At 53.1% G+C, this 13,291-nt stretch overlaps 1 protein-coding gene across 1 annotated transcript in view; it reads right to left on the reverse strand.

Moving 5' to 3' along the window:
- The window catches only part of LOC125559040 (myosin heavy chain kinase C-like), a 36,931-nt gene that overhangs the window by 2,061 nt on the left and 21,579 nt on the right, over window positions 1-13,291 (reverse strand). The window lies entirely within an intron of this gene.

A 13,291-nucleotide genomic window follows, 5' to 3' on the forward strand; every position in this document is an offset into this window, starting at 1 on the left:
CCCCATGGAATAGTGTCCATACATGGGGTGTTACCCTGGGTGTCATGGAACCCTTCACTCCGCCTTGGAATAGTGTCAATACATGGGGTGTTACCCTGGGTGTCATGGAACCCTTCACCCCCCTTGGAATAGTGTCCATACCTGGGGCGTTACCTTGGGTGTCATGGAACCCTTCACTCCGCCTTGGAATAGTGTCAATACATGGGGTGTTACCCTGGGTGTCATGGAACCCTTCACCCCCCTTGGAATGGTGTCCATACCTGGGGTGTTACCCTGGGTGTCATAAAACCCTTCACTCCCCCTTGGAATAGTGCCCATACCTGGGGTGTTACCCTGGGTGTCATGAAACCCTCCCCCTCCCCCCCCCTTGGAATGTGTCCATACCTGGGGTGTTACCCTGGGTGTCATGGAACCCTTCACTCACCCTTGGAATAGTGTCCATACCTGGGGTGTTACCCTGGGTGTCATGGAACCCTTCACTCCCCCTTGGAATAGTGTCCATACCTGGGGTGTTACCTTGGGTGTCATGGAACCCTTCACTCCGCCTTGGAATAGTGTCAATACATGGGGTGTTACCCTGGGTGTCATGGAACCCTTCACTCCCCCTTGGAATGGTGTCCATACCTGGGGTGTTACCCTGGGTATCATGGAACCCTTCACTCACCCTTGGAATAGTGTCCATACCTGGGGTGTTACCCTGGGTATCATGGAACCCTTCACTCACCCTTGGAATAGTGTCCATACCTGGGGTGTTACCCTGGGTGTCATGGAACCCTTCACCCCCCTTGGAATAGTGTCCATACCTGGGGTGTTACCTTGGGTGTCATGGAACCCTTCACTCCCCCTTGGAATGTGTCTATACCTGGGGTGTTACCCTGGGTGTCATGGAACCCTTCACTCCCCCATGGAATAGTGTCCATACCTGGGGTGTTACCCTGGGTGTCATGCAACCCTTCACTCCCTTTTGGAATAGTGTCCATACCTTGGGTGTTACCTTGGGTGTCATGGAACCCTTTACTCCCCCTTGGAATGGTGTCCATACATGGGGTGTTACCCTGGGTGTCATGGAACCCTTCACTCCGCCTTGGAATAGTGTCAATACATGGGGTGTTACCCTGGGTGTCATGGAACCCTTCACCCCCCTTATAATAGTGTCCATACCTGGGGCGTTACCTTGGGTGTCATGGAACCTTTCACTCCGCCTTGGAATAGTGTCAATACATGGGGTGTTACCCTGGGTGTCATGGAACCCTTCACCCCCCTTGGAATGGTGTCCACACCTGGGGTGTTACCTTGGGTGTCATGGAACCCTTCACCCCCCTTGGAATAGTGTCCATACCTTGAAGGTTACCCTAGGTGTTATGGAACTCTTCACTCCCTTTTGGAACAGTGTCCATACCTGGGGTGTTATCCTGGGTGTCATGGAACCCTTTACTCCCCCTTGGAATGGTGTCCATACCTGGGGTGTTACCCTGGGTGTCATGGAACCCTTCACTCCCCCATGGAATAGTGTCCATACCTGGGGTGTTACCCTGGGTGTCATGGAACCCTTCACTCCCCCCCCCCCCTTGGAATAGTGTCCATACCTGGGGTGTTACCCTGGGTGTCATGGAACCCTTTACTCCCCCTTGGAATGGTGTCCATACCTGGGGTGTTACCCTGGGTGTCATGGAACCCTTTACTCCCCCTTGGAATAGTGTCCATACCTGGGGTGTTACCCTGGGTATCATGGAACCCTTCACTCACCCTTGGAATAGTGTCCATACCTGGAGTGTTACCCTGGGTGTCATGGAACCCTTCACTCCCCCTTGGAATAGTGTCCATACCTGGGGTGTTACCTTGGGTGTCATGGAACCCTTCACTCCGCCTTGGAATAGTGTCAATACATGGGGTGTTACCCTGGGTGTCATGGAACCCTTCACTCCCCCTTGGAATAGTGTCCATACCTGGGGTGTTACCCTGGGTATCATGGAACCCTTCACTCACCCTTGGAATAGTGTCCATACCTGGGGTGTTACCCTGGGTATCATGGAACCCTTCACTCACCCTTGGAATAGTGTCCATACCTGAGGTGTTACCCTGAGTGTCATGGAACCCTTCACCCCCTTGGAATAGTGTCCATACCTGGGGTGTTACCTTGGGTGTCATGGAACCCTTCACTCCCCCTTGGAATGTGTCCATACCTGGGGTGTTACCCTGGGTGTCATGGAACCCTTCACTCCCCCATGGAATAGTGTCCATACATGGGGTGTTACCCTGGGTGTCATGGAACCCTTCACTCCGCCTTGGAATAGTGTCAATACATGGGGTGTTACCCTGGGTGTCATGGAACCCTTCACCCCCCTTGGAATAGTGTCCATACCTGGGGCATTACCTTGGGTGTCATGGAACCCTTCACTCCGCCTTGAAATAGTGTCAATACATGGGGTGTTACCCTGGGTGTCATGGAACCCTTCACCCCCCTTGGAATGGTGTCCATACCTGGGGTGTTACCCTGGGTGTCATAAAACCCTTCACTCCCCCTTGGAATAGTGCCCATACCTGGGGTGTTACCCTGGGTGTCATGAAACCCTCCCCCTCCCCCCCCCTTGGAATGTGTCCATACCTGGGGTGTTACCCTGGGTATCATGGAACCCTTCACTCACCCTTGGAATAGTGTCCATACCTGGGGTGTTACCCTGGGTGTCATGGAACCCTTCACTCCCCCTTGGAATAGTGTCCATACCTGGGGTGTTACCTTGGGTGTCATGGAACCCTTCACTCCGCCTTGGAATAGTGTCAATACATGGGGTGTTACCCTGGGTGTCATGAAACCCTTCACTCCCCCTTGGAATAGTGTCCATATTGGGGTGTTACCCTGGGTATCATGGAACCCTTCACTCACCCTTGGAATAGTGTCCATACCTGGGGTGTTACCCTGGGTATCATGGAACCCTTCACTCACCCTTGGAATAGTGTCCATACCTGGGGTGTTACCCTGGGTGTCATGGAACCCTTCACCCCCCTTGGAATAGTGTCCATACCTGGGGTGTTACCTTGGGTGTCATGGAACCCTTCACTCCCCCTTGGAATGTGTCTATACCTGGGGTGTTACCCTGGGTGTCATTGAACCCTTCACTCCCCCATGGAATAGTGTCCATACCTGGGGTGTTACCCTGGGTGTCATGCAACCCTTCACTCCCTTTTGGAATAGTGTCCATACCTTGGGTGTTACCTTGGGTGTCATGGAACCCTTTACTCCCCCTTGGAATGGTGTCCATACATGGGGTGTTACCCTGGGTGTCATGGAACCCTTCACTCCGCCTTGGAAAAGTGTCAATACATGGGGTGATACCCTGGGTGTCATGGAACCCTTCACCCCCCTTATAATAGTGTCCATACCTGGGGCGTTACCTTGGGTGTCATGAAACCTTTCACTCCGCCTTGGAATAGTGTCAATACATGGGGTGTTACCCTGGGTGTCATGGAACCCTTCACCCCCCTTGGAATGGTGTCCACACCTGGGGTGTTACCTTGGGTGTCATGGAACCCTTCACTCCCCCTTGGAATAGTGTCCATACCTTGGGCGTTACCCTGGGTGTCATGGAACCTTTCACCCCCCCTTGGAATGTGTCCATACCTGGGGTGTTACCCTGGGTGTCATGGAACCCTTCACTCCCCCTTGGAATAGTGTCCATACCTGGTGTGTCACCCTGGGTGTCATGGAACCCTTCACTTCGCCTTGAAATAGTGTCAATACATGGGGTGTTACCCAGGGTGTCATGGAACCCTTCACTCCCCCTTGGAATAGTGTCAATACATGGGGTGTTACCTTGGGTGTCATGGAACCCTTCACTCCGCCTTGGAATAGTGTCCATACCTGGGGTGTTACCCTGGGTGTCATGAAACCCTTTACTCCCCATTGGAATGTGTCCATACCTGGGGTGTTACCCTGGGTGTCATGGAACCCTTGACTCCCCCTTGGAATGTGTCCATACCTGGGGTGTTACCCTGGGTGTCATGAAACCCTTCACTCACCCTTGGAATAGTGTCCATACCTGGGGTGTTACCTTGGGTGTCATGGAACCCTTCACTCCCTTTTGGAATGGTGTCCATACCTGGGGTGTTACCATGGGTGTCATGGAACCCTTCACTCCCCCTTGGAATAGTGTCCATACCTTGGGCGTTACCTTGGGTGTCATGGAACCCTTTACTCCCCCTTGGAATGGTGTCCATACCTGGGGTGTTACCCTGGGTGTCATGGAACCCTTCACTCCCCCTTGGAATAGTGTCCATACCTGGGGTGTTACCTTGGGTGTCATGGAACCCTTCACTACCCCTTGGAATAGTGTCCATACCTGGGGTGTTACCCTGGGTGTCATGGAACCCTTCACTCCCTTTTGGAATAGTGTCCATACCTGGGGTGTTACCCTGGGTGTCATGGAACCCTTCACTCCCCCTTGGAATAGTGTCCACACCTGGGGTGTTACCTTTGGTGTCATGGAACCCTTTACTCCCCCTTGGAATGGTGTCCATACCTGGGGTGTTACCCTGGGTGTCATGGAACCCTTCACTCCCCCTTGGAATAGTGTCCATACCTGGGGTGTTACCCTGGGTGTCATGGAACCCTTCACTTCGCCTTGGAATAGTGTCCATACCTGGGGTGTTACCCTGGGTGTCATGAATTCCTTCACTTCGCCTTGGAATAGTGTCAATACATGGGGTGTTACCCTGGGTGTCATGGAACCCTTCACTCCCCCTTGGAATAGTGTCCATACCTGGGGTGTTACCTTGGGTGTCATGGAACCCTTTACTCCCCCTTGAAATGGTGTCCATACCTGGGGTGTTACTCTGGGTGTCATGGAACCCTTCACTCCCCCTTGGAATAGTGTCCATACCTGGGGTGTTACCTTGGGTGTCATGGAACCCTTCACCCCCCTTGGAATAGTGTCCATACATGGGGTGTTACCCTGGGTGTCATGGAACCCTTCACTCCCCCTTGGAATAGTGTCCATACCTGGGGTGTTACCTTGGGTGTCATGGAACCCTTTACTCCCCCTTGGAATGGTGTCCATACCTGGGGTGTTACCCTGGGTGTCATGGAACCCTTCACTCCCCCTTGGAATAGTGTCCATACATGGGGTGTTACCCTGGGTGTCATGGAACCCTTCACCCCCCTTGGAATAGTGTCCATACCTTGAAGGTTACCCTAGGTGTTATGGAACTCTTCACTCCCTTTTGGAATAGTGTCCATACCTGGGGTGTTATCCTGGGTGTCATGGAACCCTTTACTCCCCCTTGGAATGGTGTCCATACCTGGGGTGTTACCCTGGGTGTCATGGAACCCTTCACTCCCCCATGGAATAGTGTCCATACCTGGGGTGTTACCCTGGGTGTCATGGAACCCTTCACTCCCCCCCCCTTGGAATAGTGTCCATACCTGGGGTGTTACCCTGGGTGTCATGGAACCCTTTACTCCCCCTTGGAATGGTGTCCATACCTGGGGTGTTACCCTGGGTGTCATGGAACCCTTCACTCCCCCTTGGAATAGTGTCCATACCTGGGGTGTTACCCTGGGTATTATGGAACCCTTCACTCACCCTTGGAATAGTGTCCATACCTGGGGTGTTACCCTGGGTGTCATGGAACCCTTCACTCCCCCTTGGAATAGTGTCCATACCTGGGGTGTTACCTTGGGTGTCATGGAACCCTTCACTCCGCCTTGGAATAGTGTCAATACATGGGGTGTTACCCTGGGTGTCATGGAACCCTTCACTCCCCCTTGGAATAGTGTCCATACCTGGGGTGTTACCCTGGGTATCATGGAACCCTTCACTCACCCTTGGAATAGTGTCCATACCTGGGGTGTTACCCTGGGTATAATGGAACCCTTCACTCACCCCTGGAATAGTGTCCATACTTGGGGTGTTACCCTGAGTGTCATGGAACCCTTCACCCCCTTGGAATAGTGTCCATACCTGGGGTGTTACCTTGGGTGTCATGGAACCCTTCACTCCCCCTTGGAATGTGTCCATACCTGGGGTGTTACCCTGGGTGTCATGGAACCCTTCACTCCCCCATGGAATAGTGTCCATACCTGGGGTGTTACCCTGGGTGTCATGCAACCCTTCACTCCCTTTTGGAATAGTGTCCATACCTTGGGTGTTACCTTGGGTGTCATGGAACCCTTTACTCCCCTTTGGAATGGTGTCCATACATGGGGTGTTACCTTGGGTGTCATGGAACCCTTCACTCCCCCTTGGAATAGTGTCAATACATGAGGTCTTACCCTGGGTGTCATGGAACCCTTCACCCCCCTTGGAATAGTGTCCATACCTGGGGCGTTACCTTGGGTGTCATGGAACCCTTCACTCCGCCTTGGAATAGTGTCAATACATGGGGTGTTACCCTGGGTGTCATGGAACCCTTCACCCCCCTTGGAATGGTGTCCATACCTGGGGTGTTACCCTGGGTGTCATAAAACCCTTCACTCCCCCTTGGAATAGTGTCCATACCTGGGGTGTTACCCTGGGTGTCATGAAACCCTCCCCCTCCCCCCCCCCCCTTGGAATGTGTCCATACCTGGGGTGTTACCCTGGGTATCATAGAACCCTTCACTCACCCTTGGAATAGTGTCCATACCTGGGGTGTTACCCTGGGTGTCATGGAACCCTTCACTCCCCCTTGGAATAGTGTCCATACCTGGGGTGCTACCTTGGGTGTCATGGAACCCTTCACTCCGCCTTGGAATAGTGTCAATACATGGGGTGTTACCCTGGGTATCATGGAACCCTTCACTCACCCTTGGAATAGTGTCCATACCTGGGGTGTTACCCTGGGTATCATGGAACCCTTCACTCACCCTTGGAATAGTGTCCATACCTGGGGTGTTACCCTGGGTGTCATGGAACCCTTCATCCCCCTTGGAATAGTGTCTATACCTGGGGTGTTACCTTGGGTGTCATGGAACCCTTCACTCCCCCTTGGAATGTGTCCATACCTGGGGTGTTACCCTGGGTGTCATGGAACCCTTCACTCCCCCATGGAATAGTGTCCATACCTGGGGTGTTACCCTGGGTATCATGGAACCCTTCACTCACCCCTGGAATAGTGTCCATACCTGGGGTGTTACCCTGAGTGTCATGGAACCCTTCACCCCCTTGGAATAGTGTCCATACCTGGGGTGTTACCTTGGGTGTCATGGAACCCTTCACTCCCCCTTGGAATGTGTCCATACCTGGGGTGTTACCCTGGGTGTCATGGAACCCTTCACTCCCCCATGGAATAGTGTCCATACCTGGGGTGTTACCCTGGGTGTCATGCAACCCTTCACTCCCTTTTGGAATAGTGTCCATACCTTGGGTGTTACCTTGGGTGTCATGGAACCCTTTACTCCCCTTTGGAATGGTGTCCATACATGGGGTGTTACCCTGGGTGTCATGGAACCCTTCACTCCGCCTTGGAATAGTGTCAATACATGAGGTCTTACCCTGGGTGTCATGGAACCATTCACCCCCCTTGGAATAGTGTCTATACCTGGGGCGTTACCTTGGGTGTCATGGAACCCTTCACTCCGCCTTGGAATAGTGTCAATACATGGGGTGTTACCCTGGGTGTCATGGAACCCTTCACCCCCCTTGGAATGGTGTCCATACCTGGGGTGTTACCCTGGGTGTCATAAAACCCTTCACTCCCCCTTGGAATAGTGTCCATACCTGGGGTGTTACCCTGGGTGTCATGAAACCCTCCCCCTCCCCCCCCCCCTTGGAATGTGTCCATACCTGGGGTGTTACCCTGGGTATCATAGAACCCTTCACTCACCCTTGGAATAGTGTCCATACCTGGGGTGTTACCTTGGGTGTCATGGAACCCTTCACTCCGCCTTGGAATAGTGTCAATACATGGGGTGTTACCCTGGGTGTCATGAATTCCTTCACTCCCCCTTGGAATAGTGTCCATACCTGGGGTGTTACCCTGGGTATCATGGAACCCTTCACTCACCCCTGGAATAGTGTCCATACCTGGGGTGTTACCCTGAGTGTCATGGAACCCTTCACCCCCTTGGAATAGTGTCCATACCTGGGGTGTTACCTTGGGTGTCATGGAACCCTTCACTCCCCCTTGGAATGTGTCCATACCTGGGGTGTTACCCTGGGTGTCATGGAACCCTTCACTCCCCCATGGAATAGTGTCCATACCTGGGGTGTTACCCTGGGTGTCATGCAACCCTTCACTCCCTTTTGGAATAGTGTCCATACCTTGGGTGTTACCTTGGGTGTCATGGAACCCTTTACTCCCCTTTGGAATGGTGTCCATACATGGGGTGTTACCCTGGGTGTCATGGAACCCTTCACTCCGCCTTGGAATAGTGTCAATACATGAGGTCTTACCCTGGGTGTCATGGAACCATTCACCCCCCTTGGAATAGTGTCTATACCTGGGGCGTTACCTTGGGTGTCATGGAACCCTTCACTCCGCCTTGGAATAGTGTCAATACATGGGGTGTTACCCTGGGTGTCATGGAACCCTTCACCCCCCTTGGAATGGTGTCCATACCTGGGGTGTTACCCTGGGTGTCATAAAACCCTTCACTCCCCCTTGGAATAGTGTCCATACCTGGGGTGTTACCCTGGGTGTCATGAAACCCTCCCCCTCCCCCCCCCTTGGAATGTGTCCATACCTGGGGTGTTACCCTGGGTATCATAGAACCCTTCACTCACCCTTGGAATAGTGTCCATACCTGGGGTGTTACCTTGGGTGTCATGGAACCCTTCACTCCGCCTTGGAATAGTGTCAATACATGGGGTGTTACCCTGGGTGTCATGGAATCCTTCACTCCCCCTTGGAATAGTGTCCATACCTGGGGTGTTACCCTGAGTATCATGGAACCCTTCACTCACCCTTGGAATAGTGTCCATACCTGGGGTGTTACCCTGGGTGTCATGGAACCCTTCACTCCCCCTTGGAATAGTGTCCATACCTGGGGTGTTACCTTGGGTGTCATGGAACCCTTCACTCCGCCTTGGAATAGTGTCAATACATGGGGTGTTACCCTGGGTGTCATGGAACCCTTCACCCCCCTTGGAATGGTGTCCATACCTGGGGTGTTACCCTGGGTGTCATAAAACCCTTCACTCCCCCTTGGAATAGTGTCCATACCTTGGGTGTTACCCTGGGTGTCATGAAACCCTCCCCCTCCCCCCCCCCCTTGGAATGTGTCCATACCTGGGGTGTTACCCTGGGTATCATAGAACCCTTCACTCACCCTTGGAATAGTGTCCATACCTGGGGTGTTACCTTGGGTGTCATGGAACCCTTCACTCCGCCTTGGAATAGTGTCAATACATGGGGTGTTACCCTGGGTGTCATGGAATCCTTCACTCCCCCTTGGAATAGTGTCCATACCTGGGGTGTTACCCTGAGTATCATGGAACCCTTCACTCACCCTTGGAATAGTGTCCATACCTGGGGTGTTACCCTGGGTGTCATGGAACCCTTCACTCCCCCTTGGAATAGTGTCCATACCTGGGGTGTTACCTTGTGTGTCATGGAACCCTTCACTCCGCCTTGGAATAGTGTCAATACATGGGGTGTTACCCTGGGTGTCATGGAACCCTTCACTCCCCCTTGGAATAGTGTCCATACCTGGGGTGTTACCCTGGGTATCATGGAACCCTTCACTCACCCTTGGAATAGTGTCCATACCTGGGGTGTTACCCTGGGTATCATGGAACCCTTCACTCACCCTTGGAATAGTGTCCATACCTGGGGTGTTACCCTGGGTGTCATGGAACCCTTCACCCCCCTTGGAATAGTGTCCATACCTGGGGTGTTATTTTGGGTGTCATGGAACCCTTCACTCCCCCTTGGAATGTGTCCATACCTGGGGTGTTACCCTGGGTGTCATGGAACCCTTCACTCCCCCATGGAATAGTGTCCATACCTGGGGTGTTACCCTGGGTGTTATGCAACCCTTCACTCCCTTTTGGAATAGTGTCCATACCTTGGGTGTTACCTTGGGTGTCATGGAACCCTTTACTCCCCCTTGGAATGGTGTCCATACATGGGGTGTTACCCTGGGTGTCATGAATTCCTTCACTTCGCCTTGGAATAGTGTCAATACATGGGGTGTTACCCTGGGTGTCATGGAACCCTTCACTCCCCCTTGGAATAGTGTCCATACCTGGGGTGTTACCTTGGGTGTCATGGAACCCTTTACTCCCCCTTGGAATGGTGTCCATACCTGGGGTGTTACTCTGGGTGTCATGGAACCCTTCACTCCCCCTTGGAATAGTGTCCATACCTGGGGTGTTACCTTGGGTGTCATGGAACCCTTCACTCCCCCTTGGAATAGTGTCGATACATGGGGTGTTACCCTGGGTGTCATGGAACCCTTCACTCCCCCTTGAAATAGTGTCCATACCTGGGGTGTTACCTTGGGTGTCATGGAACCCTTTACTCCCCCTTGGAATGGTGTCCATACCTGGGGTGTTACCCTGGGTGTCATGGAACCCTTCACTCCCCCTTGGAATAGTGTCCATACATGGGGTGTTACCCTGGGTGTCATAGAACCCTTCACCCCCCTTGGAATAGTGTCCATACCTTGAAGGTTACCCTAGGTGTTATGGAACTCTTCACTCCCTTTTGGAATAGTGTCCATACCTGGGGTGTTATCCTGGGTGTCATGGAACCCTTTACTCCCCCTTGGAATGGTGTCCATACCTGGGGTGTTACCCTGGGTGTCATGGAACCCTTCACTCCCCCATGGAATAGTGTCCATACCTGGGGTGTTACCCTGGGTGTCATGGAACCCTTCACTCCCCCCCCCTTGGAATAGTGTCCATACCTGGGGTGTTACCCTGGGTGTCATGGAACCCTTTACTCCCCCTTGGAATGGTGTCCATACCTGGGGTGTTACCCTGGGTGTCATGGAACCCTTCACTCCCCCTTGGAATAGTGTCCATACCTGGGGTGTTACCCTGGGTATCATGGAACCCTTCACTCACCCTTGGAATAGTGTCCATACCTGGGGTGTTACCCTGGGTGTCATGGAACCCTTCACTCCCCCTTGGAATAGTGTCCATACCTGGGGTGTTACCTTGGGTGTCATGGAACCCTTCACTCCGCCTTGGAATAGTGTCAATACATGGGGTGTTACCCTGGGTGTCATGGAATCCTTCACTCCCCCTTGGAATAGTGTCCATACCTGGGGTGTTACCCTGAGTATCATGGAACCCTTCACTCACCCTTGGAATAGTGTCCATACCTGGGGTGTTACCCTGGGTATCATGGAACCCTTCACTCACCCCTGGAATAGTGTCCATACCTGGGGTGTTACCCTGAGTGTCATGGAACCCTTCACCCCCTTGGAATAGTGTCCATACCTGGGGTGTTACCTTGGGTGTCATGGAACCCTTCACTCCCCCTTGGAATGTGTCCATACCTGGTTTGTTACCCTGGGTGTCATGGAACCCTTCACTCCCCCATGGAATAGTGTCCATACCTGGGGTGTTACCCTGGGTGTCATGCAACCCTTCACTCCCTTTTGGAATAGTGTCCATACCTTGGGTGTTACCTTGGGTGTCATGGAACCCTTCACTCCGCCTTGGAAAAGTGTCAATACATGAGGTCTTACCCTGGGTGTCATGGAACCCTTCACCCCCCTTGGAATAGTGTCCATACCTGGGGCGTTACCTTGGGTGTCATGGAACCCTTCACTCCGCCTTGGAATAGTGTCAATACATGGGGTGTTACCCTGGGTGTCATGGAACCCTTCACCCCCCTTGGAATGGTGTCCATACCTGGGGTGTTACCCTGGGTGTCATAAAACCCTTCACTCCCCCTTGGAATAGTGTCCATACCTGGGGTGTTACCCTGGGTGTCATGAAACCCTCCCCCTCCCCCCCCCCCTTGGAATGTGTCCATACCTGGGGTGTTACCCTGGGTATCATAGAACCCTTCACTCACATTTGGAATAGTGTCCATACCTGGGGTGTTACCCTGGGTGTCATGGAACCCTTCACTCCTCCTTGGAATAGTGTCCATACCTGGGGTGTTACCTTGGGTGTCATGGAACCCTTCACTCCGCCTTGGAATAGTGTCAATACATGGGGTGTTACCCTGGGTGTCATGGAACCCTTCACTCCCCCTTGAAATAGTGTCCATACCTGGGGTGTTACCCTGGGTATCATGGAACCCTTCACTCACCCTTGGAATAGTGTCCATACCTGGGGTGTTACCCTGGGTATCATGGAACCCTTCACTCACCCTTGGAATAGTGTCCATACCTGGGGTGTTACCCTGGGTGTCATGGAACCCTTCACCCCCCTTGGAATAGTGTCCATACCTGGGGTGTTACCTTGGGTGTCATGGAACCCTTCACTCCCCCTTGGAATGTGTCCATACCTGGGGTGTTACCCTGGGTGTCATGGAACCCTTCACTCCCCCATGGAATAGTGTCCATACCTTGGGTGTTACCCTGGGTATCATGGAACCCTTCACTCACCCCTGGAATAGTGTCCATACCTGGGGTGTTACCCTGAGTGTCATGGAACCCTTCACCCCCTTGGAATAGTGTCCATACCTGGGGTGTTACTTTGGGTGTCATGGAACCCTTCACTCCCCCTTGGAATGTGTCCATACCTGGGGTGTTACCCTGGGTGTCATGGAACCCTTCACTCCCCCATAGAATAGTGTCCATACCTGGGGTGTTACCCTGGGAGTCATGCAACCCTTCACTCCCTTTTGGAATAGTTTCCATACCTTGGGTGTTACCTTGGGTGTCATGGAACCCTTTACTCCCCTTTGGAATGGTGTCCATACATGGGGTGTTACCCTGGGTGTCATGGAACCCTTCACTCCGCCTTGGAATAGTGTCAATACATGAGGTCTTACCCTGGGTGTCATGGAACCCTTCACCCCCCTTGGAATAGTGTCCATACCTGGGGCGTTACCTTGGGTGTCATGGAACCCTTCACTCCGCCTTGGAATAGTGTCAATACATGGGGTGTTACCCTGGGTGTCATGGAACCCTTCACCCCCCTTGGAATGGTGTCCATACCTGGGGTGTTACCCTGGGTGTCATAAAACCCTTCACTCCCCCTTGGAATAGTGTCCATACCTGGGGTGTTACCCTGGGTGTCATGAAACCCTCCCCCTCCCCCCCCCCCTTGGAATGTGTCCATACCTGGGGTGTTACCCTGGGTATCATAGAACCCTTCACTCACCCTTGGAATAGTGTCCATACCTGGGGTGTTACCCTGGGTGTCATGGAACCCTTCACTCCCCCTTGGAATAGTGTCCATACCTGGGG

This window comes from Nematostella vectensis, chromosome 13 (genome assembly GCF_932526225.1).
Source record: "Nematostella vectensis chromosome 13, jaNemVect1.1, whole genome shotgun sequence".
Taxonomy (NCBI): Eukaryota; Metazoa; Cnidaria; class Anthozoa; order Actiniaria; family Edwardsiidae; genus Nematostella; species Nematostella vectensis.